Raw genomic sequence first — 18,027 nt, forward strand, 5'->3', positions numbered from 1 at the left:
ACTGGGCTTTTTAAGCATTGTGATGTACTGTGCTTAGTTTGTTTTCTCCCCAGTATTTGTGATGTATTTATATAATGAACTTTGTATGACTGATGGAAAACGGTTTCAGGAATACATTTGGCGATGCTGAAAACATGATTTTGCAGCAGGCGAATGAAGCTTGACCATGCCTGAATATTCCCTAATTAATGAAGGGCTGGCATGAATCTGAAACCAAGCCAAAATTTCAAAGTGTGAAAAACAGACTTTAATTGGCGCATTCCTGTTTAATGATTAATTCTGCGCTGGGCACAAAGGGACACATTTGTCATTCTGTCGCCAAACCAGGCTTCATGGTAAATGGATTCCTATAAATAGGACCAGGGCCTCTAGAATATTCAGCACCGAAAACCCATCACTTCTGAAGGACCAGTAAACTCAGGATAATTTTGATAGATCCACAGAAAAAGCACTGGCCCGTATCAAGGAGATGAGCCATAATCGGTTTAAAGCCAATAATGATTTTAAATGACTTGGAAATAGGTCATTCCCATTCGCTCACTGACTAAATTATGCGAATACATGCAATGCGTGCTTAGGATGTAAAATGCTAATGTGGTGGAGGACTTGCACAATGTTGCAGGCGGGCACACTGTATAAATTCTCTGCACTGGTGATCCCAATTCAGGATTTTCTTCTATAAGGACTTCTGCGATTTCGTATAATTCTGCAAAATGGCGAAACTATCTTCTTTACGGAACCAATTCCAACCTGAAGAACCCTCTCCTTCTCGTGCGACTGTATCTTGTTTTCTTTCAGCCCTCTGCTGATTGCTTCTTTTCCACCCTCCCCCGCCAGCCTCAGATTTTGCGTGTGTGCATACAAACTTCACTCCATCCGACTCAGCCCGGAGCAGAAAGGCTGCTTTGTATAAAAGGAATACAGATCATTTTCAAAGGTTAATTGATGGACATCTTTAGAAGAGCTCTGAGGGGTGATAGATACAGCTGCATTGCTCCAATGATTTCAAACCATTCAAGATTAAAGTAAGTGCAGAAGTCAAACCAAGAGTACTTGAGTTAAAGGGAACACATTCTGGGTCCACATCACCTGCATTCATCTCTAAGTACACGCGTCTGTGACCACTCTTGGCACTGATTGGTCCATATAAATAGGTGACACGAACATGGGGGACTCCGTGAGAATCGTACAGAAGGTGCTACGCCCGTTTGGATGTTCACACTTCCTGATCTCAAAGAAACTTCTCACAAATTGGTCGAATCTGAAAACTGTGGTTTTATGTCAAAGCAGGAGGCTACATTTCACTGGGACAGGTAGCAGTTGTCTTATTTGTGAGGCATTGCCTATATCTCCCAGTCTATGAAACAAAGACACAGGGCAGAAATGGAGGGCACTTCCCATTGCCATCAAGAGTGTAGGAAAAATGTATACAAAGCTGCTATGGGGGGCAAGAGTAGAAAATATGCCCAATTCCTCGTTAACTGCCTACTGCATAGAGGTGGACAAGTCAATACATTCATAGGGACAATATTGAACCAGCGGTGAGCTGAGCAAACAAAAGACTTACTGTATGAATAACATAGCATGCACCAAGGAAACACATGAAAACACTCCAAGTTAGAAAAAAAAATTCTCGAATGCATGGGTTTCACGTTAGTACATTAAACCATATCACTATCCAGTGCCCTGAGCACACCAAGATATTATCAGTTCGTCAAGTGAATAGCATACATGATCAATATTGTTGATAACATACGAGTGAGGTTTTTATATAGCACAAATCTGGTACTACATTGTTTTAAGGTGCTCTCCGACTCAAACAAAATGAGGCACGCGGAACATAAACAATGATTTGCATATGTTTGCAGGAGTTGATTACTTGAGGAAGCGGGGATTTGAATCAGTTTCCTGTGCACACATTTTGTAGTTGGTCCACTGGATGGGTATCTCCTGTTCTCTCCCTTTTAATTACCACCAAAGGACCATGCTTTAGGGCATGAAATTCAATTCTTTCATGCCCTAAATTAGAACACTATGTTCATAAATACAAGTATCACATGTTAATTTAACATAAATGTGGGTAAAATGCCAAACTTAAGGGAAAATGCAAGACTATTTTAAAATTAAAACCCCTGCCTTTCCCAGATTCATTAAACAGTAAAGAGGAAGAGGGTCTGAACCTCAGGGACAATACTCACATTGATTCTAAGAGGACCCCTTCCATGGCTGGCAGAAGTTGTTCTCTGGTTACAGGTCTTTATTGAGTAATAAGAAATTGCAGCTTAGCTGTTGACAGACACAGCAGACATGCATTGGCATAGCCAATAGTTCTCGCCTTTGTGACCTGATAAGTATTTAGTTATGCAGCACCTTGGTGCAACAACATCAACTGTTGCATGGCTAAACACTTATAAGGTCCCAAATGCGAGACCTATTGTCTATGCTAATGCTTGTTTAAGAGTAGGCAGTGGGCCGTGGGACCTGTTGAAGGTTCCACATTATGACCATGATTCGCGTAAGTTTCTTATAAAGTAAACACTTCATTTTATGCCATTCAGACACTGCCTTCAGTCCTGAACTTTTCACCTACAAGTCAATGATTCTAGGTGTGTTAGCATAATTAGATTAAAGAAAGCAAAACAGGACTACAACACCTAGATGCATTAGGCTACTATACAGAAGACAAGGACTGGAAAAAGTGTCCACACTGAACTAGAGGTTGGTGATCACCCTTAATATATTTATTAAAATAAAGCATTAAGAGAGTGCACTTTTACGGATTTCAGGTGTGCACCATCTTGCATTGAAGATGACATAAGAAGCCATTTTGGCACAATAAACACATCCAGCATACAACATTTAGAATAATGGAGCAGATTAAGAAATGTGCTTAGGCAGAGGATGAAAAGTATACTACTAATAGGGTGGCTACCGCACTGTAGGTCACAGCAGACACTATTGCCAGTCCTGAACTATTCACCTACAAACCACTGAATTTTAGTTGTGTTAGTGTAATTAGGTCAGTGGAAGATTAACAAGACTACAATACCCATAATTCATTAGGCTATCACACAAAAGTCCGGGAGTGGAAATAGTGTCTCTGGAAGGAGGTGGTCACCGTACATTACACTCACTTTTACCAGCTGCTCTTAGCAAGTGGGCATTAGAGTGTGCGGCTAAATCAGGGTGCGGTCTGGGCTCTGGGTACTTGAGAGAGTTTCAGGAGTGAGGACAGGCTTTCCTGTGGCTGATACAACTTTTTACATGCTCCACCTGCCCCTGGTGGAGGAACGGGTGGCTGTGTTTCAGCTATCAGACGTTCAGTGCCAATTATTCAAGCTTCCTTCTTCTGTGAGAATAAAGCACACAAAAACTTCACTTGACGTGCTGCAACAGTTGTGTGAATAAAAACGTTTGCACCGATTCCTGTACTGATGCAGACGCTGCGTTTGCCTTCTCTGCCGAAAATCGAACAGCAAAGCTTCTAGACAACTTTCCAAGGACGTTGTGTGGGTGTCGGAGGGAGGGGCCTTTCCCCTCTCAATGACACAGAAATCCCTTACAGGAAAAGACCATATTTGCTCTGGCAGAAGTTGTCCTTGCTAAAGTAGATGTCAGCACACTTAGAACATATCAGATATTTTCTTGGAAAAAAGCTCAGCTTAAGAAGCATTTATGCAGAGAAATATGGGACGGTTTAGAAACAATGCAAAGAAAACAAGAGAGGAAAGCCAGGCTGCCGCAAACGCAAGCTCCAAGGCTGTGTTGGGTCACGAGTGGAGTGAAGAGGCGGGGAGGGCAGGCTGCAGTGGGAGAGAAAGGCAGAGGGGTGCACCCGCGAGTGGTGCGCACCTGGAAGAGCTCTTTCTCAAAGCACATTCTTGTGCTTGTGGCACGAAGCTGCGCACTCCCACAAGCTGTATGCGGCCACAAGCACAAGTATGTGCTTTGAAAAAGAGCTAAACGACGGCTAAAGGTCTCCTATGCATCGCATGCGCGGTGAGTAGGCGAGACCTAAAAAATACCTTTTTAGATGCCATGCGCCCTGCTGTCTAGGGTCTGGCTAGTTTCGGCTTTTAAAACCATTAGTCAGTGAAAAGCGCAGTGCCCGAGATGCTCGACTTGGTCCTGTTTGGGATCGACAGTCCCCAAGTGACAAGCACTGAGGCTGAGCCCAGTATTCAGCTCGAGCCATACTTGGCCAGTCCACCCTTACTACTAAATAATGCGCACACATATTGCATATAAAGTGTTTAGTCAATAGTATTGCATAACATAGGCGCAGCAAGAAACGTACATCATCAAATGAGAATTCTACATTAGGGGCGTACTGAAAAGGAGTAACTACAACAGAGCGTAAGAAGCAATTAATGCTACACAGCTAAAACATCAGCAGCAAGTAAGCGGTCATCCTCAAAACAAGTGTAGTCATGAAGCTACTATGACATTAAGAGGCATGTGGATGGCCATCCTTTATGATGTAATTCATTATGAGATCTACTCATTTTCCATAACATCAAAATGTACGGCAAAGTTATTCCGGAAAAACTGATAGGAGTCATATATAGGAGCAACAAAACTGGCATGAGTTTGCCATATTTATTGTCCATCATCATGATGTATGTGATGGACTATGGTTTGCAGTAGTCACTTGAGTGACTGAAACCCTTATTGGCTATCCATCACAAACCACGATCTGCTTGTTAGTATGTAACCAGCTCGAGGTGATCAATCTAGAAGGCTCGTGTTCCCAACATAGCAAGTTGAAAATTAACCTCATAGATGCTATTAAACATCCCTCCCCAGTGCTGCGCTGTCCATTGGAACCAGTGCTGAATGGACGTCCAATGGTCGTGCGCAGCACTGGGGAGGTAGTGCTGCCGTCGGCCAATGCACCGACGCAGCACAAGTAGATCGATGCTGGGCCAGTAATCTTACATTGATGCAAACATATGTAAATATTTATGAAGAAACAAAAGACTTTGACAGTGTACTCCGTAAAGGCCTAGCACCTGGCCCGCTATTACGTTCATTGCTATTTTTTCCTTTTATATTTTAAGTCACAGTTTCTAAGTATTTAAAAAATAAAAGTTAACAATCCAGCAAGAACAAAAATTACAAATGTCTTCATCTCTCGATGTTTTTTATGGAGGACTGTCTGCTCGATTAAAGTGGTGGTGGCAAAGATCCGTTAGAGCAGAACAGGCCAAACAAATACCCTTTGTAATAGATTTAAATGAATGTAGCGAAGTCGAGCAGTACACATACAAGATACATTTATTGCACAGTGGCAGTCACCCCGTTTTATGTATAATTAGGTTAGAGTTATAAGTTTAGATCTTCCATAGGAAGAGTGTTTGTGTTTTGCTAATAACATTGACACGGTTTGATAAATCTGTACAAAATCTTCCAAAAAATGTTCATCCACCTTGGCTCCTTCATAGGAAGTTTTGTGCTCATCTATCAAGCAGGGTTTCGGGGGGGACAGGGGGCTAACAGGCAATTTCCAATGTTAATTCCCGTAGGAATCTTTGCTCTTGATTACAGAAAATAGAATGACACCAAGTTTGTCAAAAAGTTAGACCTTTACTCAGAAAGCATGCTTTTGTGATTTGGCGTAAATTCGTTCAGCAATTTGAGAAGTTAGTATTTAAAGACGGGCTTGGGTAGGGCATGAAGGGGTTAATTGTTAAGTAAATTTGGACGGTTGGTGTCCAAGTATGCTGTTGTTGGCTAATTTACTAGAGACAGACATAAAATATCGAAAAAAACACCCTGGGGACAGATATAGCACACATAGATCCAATACAGTGGCCCCGTAGCCCCTTCAGTGCGGAGAGGGGGCCTGAACTCCAGGGTGCCCCCTCAGGCACTGTTCACAAGTGGCGGCTGGGCGCTCCTGTCTGGGTCTAGGGTATGGGAGGCCCCCCTCGAGTTTCGTGACGCTACTGATCAAGTAAGCTTCATTGCGTATGGGTGAATACATTCTGAAAAAATGTAAGTTTACAAAACAATACATAAAGGTGTTTTCATTGCCGACATCCTCGTGGGCAGGGGCGGATTGGCAAGGCGGGCATTCGGGAATGGGCCGAAGGGCCGGTGCCTCATTGCCCTCTGTGGGCCGTTTTTTTCTCCCCTGTCCCAGTCCACAGAGAGTGGACTAGGAAAGGGGAGAAAAAAAAACGGTCCACAGAGTGCATGGAGACAGAGACAGAAAATGAAAGCAGCCTCGCTGTGCGGCCGGACAGCAATTGTCAGCTCTCCTTCACCCCTGCCCTGCCAAGCAATCAAGCTGAGGCTGGGCTGGGGAAGGGTGATTGTTTGCAATAATCGGCCTCCCTGGGGGCCAGGTGTTTCTCAGGCCTTTGAGCCATTTGCACCTCGGCCCCCTGGCGCCCATGCAGCCCAGAAACGGTGTTAGTCTTAACACCTCGCCCACAGCCCTTCACATTCAGGGCACAGTGGGCGAGGACAAATGGGTCTTGCTGTGGGGGGCCTGGTGATGTTTGGAATTTTTTTGTTTTATTTATTTATTTATGCGATTTTATATAGCGCTGACTTTACCAAAGGTGTCAGAGCGCTTCACACTAGGAACAGCAATAATACATGAGGAGAAAATTATAAGTGGACAAATTACAAAAGTAAACGTTAAGTTACATGAATCAAAAGTGACAATAGTGAGCAACCAAAATACAAGAGGAGCAAACGATACATTACAGGAGGAAAAAGTGACATGTGTGCAGGTTACAAAAGCGTACAAAGGACAAGTAGAGGTATAATACTGCAATTAATGGCAGACACTCCAGCACAAGAACGCACAAGAACAAACGTTACGTAGGCAATGGTGGCACTTGTGCAAGTATCTAAAGCAAACAAAAGTGAGAGGAGCAAACAGTGTATTACAAGAGAAAAGTGACTTGTGCAAGTTACAAAAGGGTACCATACACAGGTACAAGGGTAATACTACAGTAAATGGTAAACACTCAAACTGCCAGAACACACTGGGAAGCACTTCCCATGCACCAGCTTCACCTCAGCCTCCCCCCTGGCTACCTGGCTACCTGGGATGACCCAGAAAGCTGTGTTTTGTGCTCCCCTGCCAGGACATTTTCCCAAGGCCTGGAGGGTTGATTAATTTCCTAATTGCAGGGGCCTTACCACTGTTCATGTGCTCCTGAGCTGAAGGTCTGGGGAGGGCTGAGTAGGTTAGTAATAAGAGGGGCTTTGCTGCTTTTCAGGTGCTCCTGTGCTGGAGGGCTGGAATAATTTTGTGACAAAAAGGGGCCTTGCTATTTTTTTTAGTTGCTCAGCATGTAGGCCATAGTCACCTTGGCCCTGTGTCGTGTGCAAGAACAGTATCCTCCCACTTTCATTCCTTGTCTGTGCAAATGGTGTTTCATGAAAGGGCACGCCCCTTGAATGTGGGCCACGCCCCTTAAATATGGGCCACGCCTCTTGAATGTGGGCCACTTTTTTCGTCAGTGCCCGGGCCGAATTGTGATCCCAATCCGACCCTGCTCGTGGGGTTGCACCATCTCCCTAGCTGGGGCTGCTAATTATACCAACAATTGACATTACTTCCTTACACTTCTTAATTTGTCACTTTCTATGGGGTTCTTATGAGGAAAGCAATTATGTATTTTTTACGAATTTGTATCGATCTTTGATAAATGACTAAGAATAAAACAGAAGTGTCCTCATACATGGAATATTAACTATGCTCTATGAAGGTTCACTGTATACCGATAGGATAATAGCAGATGAACCGAAAGAAACGCTGAGCGTGGAAATGACTAATTCAAAAGGGTTGCATTTATCATTTAGAGCTGAAACCTTGAAACCATGTGCGGTCAACCCTAGTGCTGCTATTCCTATTGTCATGTGAAACATTATACCGGGCCTTTTCAGCAGTGTGGGAACATCCTTTGCGTAGGAAAAGCCAAAGGTGTTCATAGATTATTAATGTATCTCAAATGAAATGCGATTAAGAACAAGTACCTTCACTAATGATGCTTTTATCCCCAACATAAACGTGTGTGCACCATGACCGGGAAGCAAACTAGGAAACCTAAGAAGAGTATGTCAAAAATGCACTGGGTGTGACACTTAAAGTACATTTGGCAATTGGAAGAAAAAAAAAAAAAAATTCCTAAAAATTCTATAACAAGTCTTATTTTTCGACTATTTATTTGAAAGTACCATTAGTTCGAAAGCCTTATTCAAATCTATGTGCTTGTTAAAATTATTATTCACAATTAAAATTTTACTGGATGTCTTCTAAGCCGGAGTCTTGATCATGCCGCAATTAGGAAATACAAATATTAGTCCTTTGAGGAACTAAGAAAAATTTACCAATTACATTTTGCCCAAAAACACTGTGATTAAAGTCATCCTTGGTCTAAACAAAGGTCAATCTAACCATAGAAGGCCTTTAATTATTGAAAAGGCTTATGGTCCTGGAGATGCTCACTTCTGGGTTAGAAAACAGCCTTTCAGGTGACCCATGACTCATCCTTCAGGTAACCAAGTGAACAGTAAACTTAGCACTACTATGTACTTGGACGGTTGTTGGATACCCGGGTTACAATCACCCAAAAGCTCAGTCACCTGCTTGTAAAAGAAGCAATCTTTCTTTTACTACCAATCAAAAGTTGTTTCTTTCCATGTCAGTCAAATGCACAGCCCCGAGTATTCTAGATTGGATTACATGTTCATTGGTCTAATAAAAGGTACTGCAATCTACATCCCAAGGTACTGTACGTCATATTCATTTATAAAGTGCACCTCATCACTCATTTGTTCCACAGGAGAGTATTTTCCTGTGGTGGGGTAAGCATGGATTTGAAAGTCCAGGAACCACATGTGAATCCTGTGTCACTGGGGCTCAGGTAGTTGGGGTGCTGTATTCTGGTCATTCCGGGTACCTTCTGAATGTTGGGAATTAAATGCCAATATCTCACTTTAGGGTGAAGGGCGCCAGCCTTTGCAATCTGACCAATAGTTATGTGCCAGTCACACTAAAGGAACTAGAAATTGGTTAATTTACAGAAACTTTTGTACCTAGCTATCAGCCTGTCATCTCCCATCTCTCTCAACTGGCCATGTTTCTATATACAAACATGTGACCCACCGTCCCTTTAGGGAGAGTAAACTAGAATGGAATAATAAATCACCTTCAATCTTAGAGAGTGCAGCTTTTCACCGTTTCCGAAGATGTTGTCGAAGTTTGGCAAGTTATAAATCTGAATATGGGCGCGGTGCGTACTGTACGCCAAATAACCTAAAGAAATGGTTCTTTCAAAGCAATCTCTTGAGTTAATTCACTTGACAACTGCTTCTTGTGAATGTATATGTGCTGTCAACTTCTTTAAAGAATTGATATTTTTTTTTTAATAACTTATAGCCAGATTCATCAAAGGAAATTCGGCTCGCACCTTTGCGAGCGCTATTTCTCATTTGGGATTCATCATCCCAAATGCAAAAATCGCTATTATAGAAATCGCTAAATTGCGATGAATTGCATTTAAAAATTGCAAATTCGCAATCTGGGGCCGCTATTTACCGCGAAGTCTAACTACATGGTAAATAGCAAAAACTTGAATTTTTCCAAGTTGTATGTTACACACACACATGTCCTTTGGACATTGTGTGTGCGCAACACCAGTGTACATTACCATTTATGGGGTGCTACAGGGTGTCCTTTGGACACCCTGGCACCCTTGAAATCGCTTCCTTGGCCTTTAGGCCCATAGGAATGAATGTGGAGTCATTCCTTATTTGCGATTAGCAATTAGCGAATCGCAAATAAGGAAGCTGTAGGAATAGCAATAAATATTGCGATTTCTACATGAATCCCGTTTTGCGAGTCTTTAATAGCGATTCCTTAAAAATCGCTATTAAGGACTCGCAAAACATGACAATGATGAATCTGGGGGCAAGTGATTAGTGCTGGGCAGAGACGTTCCTCCCACTTCTCTTATATCCCTGCCCACTGCAGTACTACTGCACGAGCTCCGGCAGGACTGCATGTGTACAGGTCGGCCGGCCTATTGGGGATCACTTGCCTGCCCATTCTGTACCCTTGAAATCCCACCTCATGAATCTCCATCGACAGAGACTCCTATTTTACTTCATCCACCAACAGTGCTCTCCCTCTCATGTCTTCATAGCTATTTTGCATTCCATACTTCTTATGGGGAAATGATCAAATACAACTCCCAAAATGCAAGGCGCTGCTGTCTAAAAAGCCATGCCTGGACAAAGGTCACCAAATGGTCCAACAGCTCGTTTAAGACTGATCAGCCAGGTGGTTAGCAGCATATCACTTGGCAGGGACATAGAAATAGACCATGTCTAATGCAAACACTTTTCTTTTCTGCAATTGCTTCATTCAGCCCAAGCAAGCAGCTCACCATGGTCATGAATGCTTGCCAACAATGTTTGCATAATGAGAGGATTGGCTCGTTAACACCCAATATTTAAATAGCACAACCAAATGTTAAGCTCAAAGCCTTGCTCTTTACTGCGTACCATAAGAGAATAAGCATTGGCAAAGCCAGTCGGCCTGGGTGTGGCTGGCAAGCTTTTAGCTTTGTCAATACTTGTTTTGTGATGGGATTTTATAAAATGTTATTGTTGGACGAGCTGCCAGGGACTTGTCACGATAGCGAAAAAGATTATAGCTAAAAGCAAAACAATTTTCTTGGTCTCAAAAAGCACACTTAGGCATTGTAGCCCCTGGCAATGACTGGGACCACTTTGTGTACCAGGGTGCTCCCTGCGAAAGAGCAGAATGGCTGTCACATGTGAAGCTAGCCAATGGTTTAAGTGGTGTAATGGATGGCACAATGGACGAAGTGAACTGGCTGAAAGCCCCTATCAGGCATAAAGTATAATTTAGTACACTCAAAAAGTCTTGGCTAATGCCAGACCTATAAAGAGTCTCGTGATTTTACAGACACAGTGTTCTATGATAAATCATTCAAGGATATAAACACAACATGTACCATCATTCTGCAAACTCTGCTGGATCTTGAACACATTTTAAAACTAGATCTCATCCATGGAGAGAAGTCATGCCAAGATGAGCCAGTTCTCAAATTATTTCTCGAAAAGCAACAAGATCACAGTATCTCTCTTTTTTTCTGTTAAAGAAAAAAACTATGTTCATAGCAGGGCATCTGCGGAGAATCCCAAGAAGCAGAACAAGAAGAATTCGTTCAATATCTTTAGGGCATCACGAGGCACCCTTCACAGGGATGAATGCCCATCTCATTCGGTCTACATTTGGCACCGCGGACGCCAGTTCATTAAAACATAATTATGAGCTAAATGAGCTGGCAATTTCGGATAATGAAAGCGCAAACCAAAGCTCCGGGAAGCACAGCCCGGGAACTGTACAACAGCAAACTTTCAAAATGTTTTGAAGATGTTCGCAGAATCATTAGGGGAGCAAAAAGTGATTAAGGCCACTTACTTGTCTGCTGTTGAAATGCAAGGCAATGACGAGGGCTCCTCTCCTCGTGATGTCTGGGACTAACAAAAACAAAGGCCTCCTTGTTCACTAAAAATACCGACATAATCTTCACAGACACAAAATAAATTGGATACAGGCACAAGAAGACGGTATATGTTTACTGTCAATTAAAAAAGGAAATGAGAGACAGATCCAAAGTGCTAGGAAAAGGCCCAGGATTCTATGTGCACCAGTTTGCACTTGAAGGCACGAACAGGTACACCGAGAAACAAAGAAAATGGCGGAATCAGTTTCACTCAGAGATTTTGCCCTCAGCCATGTTATAGGCTATCATGCAACCCCATCACCTGGCATTTGGGCTGCTTGAGCGGACTACTGCAAGCCTCGTCCTATCAAAAACAGTAGAGTGGGCTCCATTGGAATGCCGGATATGCCTGAACCTTGGAAACTTAGGGGCACATGCATCAAGGTAGGCTTTTGCGATTGCTTAATTGTGATTATTAAGGTTGCAATGAAGTAATCACAAAAGCCTATACATGTAGGAATTGCTAAAAAAAAATAGTGATTCCTAACTTTTAATTGCGAGTTGCAAATTGCGAGTTGCAATTAACCCCTTCCAGGCTGGTGACGAACCCCAGCCGTCACGCTCTGCGGCGCTCGTGTGCTGATGACAGCTGGGGTTAGTCACGGCCCCGCCCTGTTCTTTTGTTTACCGCACAGCGGCGGAAACGGCCCAGCATGGAAGGGGTTAAGGAATGGCTTCTCATTCATTCTTAGGCCCATAGGAATTGCATGCGCAACTTCAAGGGTGCACGGGTGCCAAAAGGACACCCTTTTGCACCCCTGATATTGTACTGTGCACCCATGTTGAACGCCCACATGCCCCAAAAGCAATTGTGTGTGTAACATGAAACTTTGAAAAATGCACTTTCGTGCATTTTTCAAAGTTTTTGCAAATTACCAACCAGCTTAATTTCTTGGTAATTTGCAGACCCAAATAGTGAAATCGCTACTTCAAAGTGCTTCTAGCATTGCATTTAAGGAATTGCAAATTGTGATTCCTTAAATGCAATCGCAATTTGGGAAATCGCAAAAAAATGCTATTCCCGAAATTGCGCATCACAAAAACTTTCATGTATCGCAAAAGGCCATTTTGCAATCGCAAATGGCCGATTTTTGTGAATTGCGCTGTTTGCGATCACAAAATCCCTTGATGCATGCGCCCCATAGTTGCAGTGGAGGTCTGGTAAACTAGAAGAGGGATGGGAAGCCAGCATATCACCACCCAAATGGAAAATAAACTAGGTAGCATAAATGGTCCCAAATTAGACAGGAGCGTTGTTCAATCTCATGATGGCACTGCAACGCACCAACAAAGCGGTATGCATGTCCGCCGCAGCCTAAAGTGCTCAACATTTCCTCATATACATACAATATTTAGAAGATGTATTTCTAGCATCAGTGCTACACTGTACAAATTTGAATAGGTCGAAGAAGACAGAACACCGACCATCTTGAGAAAGTGCTCGAAATAATCTGCATCCAGGTGTATGCGGAAAGCTTGATTTGCATCCTCACCATTTTTTTCATCTATGTCATGGTGTACCTCCTCCAAGTCTTGCTGATCTGTGGCTCTCAGAAGTTGCTGTGCTGGGGTGTTAAAAGCGGAAATTCATCCTTCATAGTTTCCATGACTTTGGGAAAGACTGCACTTTAAAAATTGAGTTGGAGTTTTTTTTCCCCATTCTATTTTACAAAACTCAAATTGAAGATTTTATCAGAGAAGAGAGAAGCGATAGGTTTCCTTTGCTAAGAGAGAGAGATGATAGGTTTCCTGTGCTGTGTCACTGTTCTTGGAGCACCCCTTTCTCCACCTCAGAAACATCATAACTTCGTATTAATTCATACATGAGTCAATCCTGCATTGGAGTAGCATTTGAATATTGAACATATGGAGTTATAGGCTAAGAACTAGAGGGTGCACTGTTTGAACACATATAGGCCCCAGAAGTAGACAGATGCATCTGGGAAAGGGGCCATTTTCAAAGTCATGGATGTCTCTCAAAGGCAGGAGGACATGTGCTTGACCTGGGCTCTATCTATTGCTAGCGCAGTAGGTACAGTGGGACGGGGCCAAGAGGTGTGAGGGGTCCACAAGACTCCATGTATGGGTGTATTTTCCTACCCAAATGTGTCTATCAACTGGGCTCTATTTTCCCAGCTTGCCAGAGGACCCTGGACTCCCTTGCTACACCACGGTGGGGTTCAGCCAATTAAGCCCGATAAGAGCCTTACTGACCGCGTGCTACTGGCCTGTAAAGTAAACGTCCAAAGTTCCATATCATCTCCGAACGGTTACAATTGGAAACCAAAGTTCATTCAACTCCGGTATCAGGTGCTGGGCTCTCACCATCCAACAAGCGTCGCATCTCAGAGAAGGCGCGGCCTCATTAGCATTAGAACTTGGTGCTACTCTAAATGAACTTGATGATCATGCGGCTGGGGAAGGGAAGAAATTGGAGCAAGCAATACAAATCGAAAATAGGATATTTGGCTTGAACTTTATTAGGTATCTTCCAACGAGTGCGGGCAGTGAATTGATGGAGCACCGCTCGTTTTGTCTTGACAGAAACAGTCCCACGGGGTGAGGGCTAATCTTGCAGAAAATTCATGCCCCGCACCGTGCTCTCCTGCTCCCTCTACGCTCTTTCAGGCAGACATGCCATGTTGCCTCGAGGACATATTATTCATTGTTTAAGCAGAAAACTAGTTCCAATCACTGCTTCAGCGCTTGCCCTAATTATGCAATTGTCAGCAAAAAGCAAATTTTCCCATGGCATACTATTTTGCAAAGAATGAAGCAAACTATAATAATTGTTAGCAGAGCCAGTAGGTCTCGCCACTGATACCCGTAAAAGCTGTTGATTTTGGCAATGCTTTCTTGGGATGGGATCTAGATAAACCCATTACAAGATGGTGGCCATCTTGCAATAAATGTTCTTAAAAACAAAAAGCATCCCGAGAATGCAACCATGTGTTCACATGCATTGGTTGTAGTGTGTTTTCTTACAAAGAAAAGATGGCAGCCACAGATACATGTGCATTATGGCAACTAATGATGTGTGCGTGTTTTTTTTTTTTAAAACATAGCACATTCTAAGACGTCAGTTGCACATTTGAGGAGTAGTGCAGTGGGCACCAACATGCACACTCACTTCCACCCATCAACAAGGACACATACACCTATCCATTCACATGCACACACACATACTCACAGCCGCCCATTTGCATGTGTGCACACACACTTTCATCCATACATGCATACACTTGCTCTCACCAATTCATAGTACAGACGCACAAATGCAGATATTTTCATACACGCGCACACATCCAGGCTTTCAATAAGGCACTTACTGGGCCGCATTGGTGAAGGCAGGACCAGCATGTGTTGTGATAGTGAAGCACCACCATCAGGAAGGAGCAGGAGTATTCGAGGAGGGAAGAAAATCGATGACGATTCAGCAGCCTTCTCACATTGGCTCACTGTCTTATTGATCGGCCAATGAGAGGAAGACCTTCCCTAATTCAGCACAGAGTGGGGTGGGGCCTGTGAGACTTGCTGATCCCACTCTCTGACAAGTTAGGAAACGCGCCATTGAAGACAGTCAGGCCTGGACACTTCAGGGCTTACACCAGAAATGCACAGGGCCGAGTCAATCAGTGATGCTTACCTGTGTCATCTGGAGGAGGATCTCACAGGCTGCGAGATCTTCAGACCAGCAAACCTTGGCTCAGGCTACAAGACCCCTGTGCAGTAGCACATGTAAAACACCTGACGTGGTGAGTGGTTTTCAGGGTCTATCCTTTTGCTCAGCCTGACAGACTTTCAGCACACCTTAGAAAAAGGGTAAGGGTGATCCCTGTTCCACATTATAACTGGATGCCACCGATGTGTGTGTATGCAGAGCACCCATCTTGTAATGTACATATTATGATGTTTTTGTTTTTTTTTTAAACACATTGCAAGAGAGCTGCAATGCATGGATGTGCACAGTGGCCATCTAAGAATAGGTCTGGTTACAAAACGAAACATAAATCTTTAAGATAGTTGAGGTGCATGCGCACTTGTGGGGTGCAATCCACAATAGTATGAAAATTGCTTTAACTACGCCCCCCCCCCTCCTCCTTATACAAAGGCCGGCATGTGAAGCTGACACTAAAGGACCTGGGGAGGATCTTGTCTCTCAATAAAATAAAAAAAGGAGGAACGGGAGGGCTGGGATAACAGAGCAAAGGGAAGACACAATAGTCCCTATTTCACTGCAACACATGACATCAGCAATGGAAAGATGCACGTCACCCATCCACAAAAACAGAATGAGACCATAATGCTCCTGCACAGAACAAACACAAGAATAGGGAACTCTGCCATTTACTAAGGAGCAGGGAGCTAAGATAAAGTAGAAAGCCATGCAATCATGAATTACTGTCTGACACAAAGCCCACAAAAACTGGACTTTTCTATCCAATCCTTAATACAACACAGAATTTTCACATCACCTTATTATAGGTTAAGCCATCTAGCAAGGGTATTGACAACGTGTATATTTACATAAGACTACACATGACTCAGAAGCGTGTCTTTACAGGATTGAACTTGTAACATCAGTAATTATTACCCAAAGTCAATTTCTAGCACCTGAGCCAGAGATTAAGCAATCTGACCAAATCCTCTGTGGTGCCAAAAGCTGCTGAGTGTGGACAGCACTGAAAGACCTTTAACAAGCATTTAACACCGGAGGAGTGAAGGGCGTGGGTTGTAGCTTCAAAGCGATTAAGTGATCAGCGTACTCTAATTCCTTAATGCACTTTTATCTGCCAACCTTTACACAAAACTATATTTGACAGTCATCCAGATACTGATGCAAGTTCAGTGCGGCTGGTGAGAGCTCACTGTCCCTATTCATAAATCCAGGAGCTGCAGAGGGCTCTCCCAGCCCTTAGTGCACTGCTTTAAAAGGGATCAGGAGCGTGGTGGCTCCTGTGGAATGGCAGCTTTCACTCTCAGCCGCTGGCAGATGGCTCGGGACTGGTTCAAAGGATTTCAGAGCCCGCGTCAGACACAACCTTTAAAAGATAGTGTGCCCGCTTAGCTGACCAATACCTAGTTCCCAGTCAGTTACAATAAAGTGTGCAGTGACAGAGGTTTCAGAGGTTGGGTTTCCAGGTGACTCTGTGCCACCAGGAAGACATGCTCCAGTCCTGGGGAAATATTTACCAACAAAATGTATTGTGGGAGTTGTGTTGCTTTCTAGCATTACAGCCAGTTTATATAAAGGATCATACTGTATTGCTGTGTCAGTGGAAAGCCCAACCTGGACCAAAGTGCCATGGAACAAAAAGACGTGGAGTTATCTGTTAATCTGGTTTAAAAGAAGAAGGAACACACCTGTGCCTACACAGCAGCTTGAAAGACTGCACCAACGGCTCCAAATCTCAGGTTCCTGGCAGCACAAGTTACAAACCAGTTAGCAACTGCAATGTTTAAACCATAATTTTAGGAGTAGCGGAAGTAACATCATATACACTTTGATTCTGGTGACCTTCCAGAGAGTTACAGGACCAGTCTTTTAACAATATTAACGAAAAAACGTATGTTTTTTATACAATGCTTTTTGGGTAGGGTGACTAGGCGTCCCGGATTTTCAGGGACAGTCCTGGTTTTTCACCGGCTGACTGGGCAGATTTCTGGAAATATAGATTATGATCCAGTTTTTGGAGAGGGTCGACTGAAAACTGTAGGACGTGTGGTTTTATGTTTTCCAAAGCAGGTATAGTTAGCAGCTGTTATAAGAAAGCAATTTAATTAACAGGCTTGACGCTGGCTTTAAAAATTGCATTTTTTTTTCTTAGTGCCTCTTCTGTAATTCAGTGCTGATGTACGCAGTCATTCTGTGTGCTTGGTTGATGTAAAACTGTAGTCCTTCTTCTATTTTTGCTAAATGTCCTGGTATTTGATTTTTAAAATCTGGTCACCCTATTTTTGGGGGGGGGGGGGTTGATGCTGTAGAAATGTAATGTGATTTGGAACAAGAACAGAGAACCCTCCAACAAAGTCGGAAAATATAAAGGCATTCTTACTTGTAAAAGCTAGTTAGTCACGCTGAGTAATTCACTGTGGCTCTAAAGTAGTCCTCAGGGCTAGCAAGTAGCGGCACATGGGTCCTGATAGTCACCCTTGGCAACTTCTGTGGCCTCATGTGTTTCCCGGAGTCCACATAAACCATCCAATTTAAAACTATGCCCTTGTGATAACGCAGCCCTTACAGAGCCATTATTCAATGTTTTTAATTATATAGCTCACGACACAAACACAGCTACTCAAAGCGTCTAATAATTGTGTCAGCATTCAAGTGTATGTAAAAAAAAAATCCACCATTTGATCCACCCTGCACCTTCACCTCAAATATCCAGTGAGGAAATCTCTACAAACAATGCTACATAACAGCAATCAAATGAGCATGTTTTTTTAATTTTTTGTATTTTACAGA

General features: G+C 43.2%; 1 long non-coding RNA gene across 2 annotated transcripts in view; it reads left to right on the forward strand.

Moving 5' to 3' along the window:
• The window catches only part of LOC147751169 (uncharacterized), a 142,824-nt gene that overhangs the window by 70,654 nt on the left and 54,143 nt on the right, over nt 1–18,027 (forward strand). The gene's annotated exons all lie outside the window — the stretch shown is intronic.

Source organism: Lissotriton vulgaris, chromosome 1_1, assembly GCF_964263255.1.
Source record: "Lissotriton vulgaris chromosome 1_1, aLisVul1.2, whole genome shotgun sequence".
Classification (NCBI taxonomy): domain Eukaryota; kingdom Metazoa; phylum Chordata; class Amphibia; order Caudata; family Salamandridae; genus Lissotriton; species Lissotriton vulgaris.